Source organism: Filicampus tigris, chromosome 7, assembly GCF_054856515.1.
Source record: "Filicampus tigris isolate MCC_2025a chromosome 7, RoL_Ftig_1.0, whole genome shotgun sequence".
Lineage (NCBI taxonomy): Eukaryota > Metazoa > Chordata > Actinopteri > Syngnathiformes > Syngnathidae > Filicampus > Filicampus tigris.
Window position 1 is genome coordinate 16,704,843 of NC_141223.1, and position 348 is coordinate 16,705,190.

Consider the following 348-nt stretch of genomic DNA (forward strand, 5'->3'; position numbering starts at 1 on the left):
TAATACACTGATCAACACATTTTTACTAAATGTAGTAAACTAAATGAAGTAAACTTTTTTAGATTTTTTTGCGCTGATTCCAAATTTGGTTTCATTTTCAATGAAATCCATCAGAAAAGATTACGGATTTTATTAATTATTTAATCAGGTCATTGAGGTATACCTCAGATGGAAGCTGCCATGGAAAAAAACAAAAACCTTATCGTAATCTGAATGCAGATCTGTGAGCCACTCTGACTACATTAATGCTTGATTGCAAAAAGCATGTCATCCCTGTTATGAACCATCTCAAATCCTTATCTCTCTCTGCATACGCACAGCATTTTGGGTGGGCCGAGACCTTGGGGC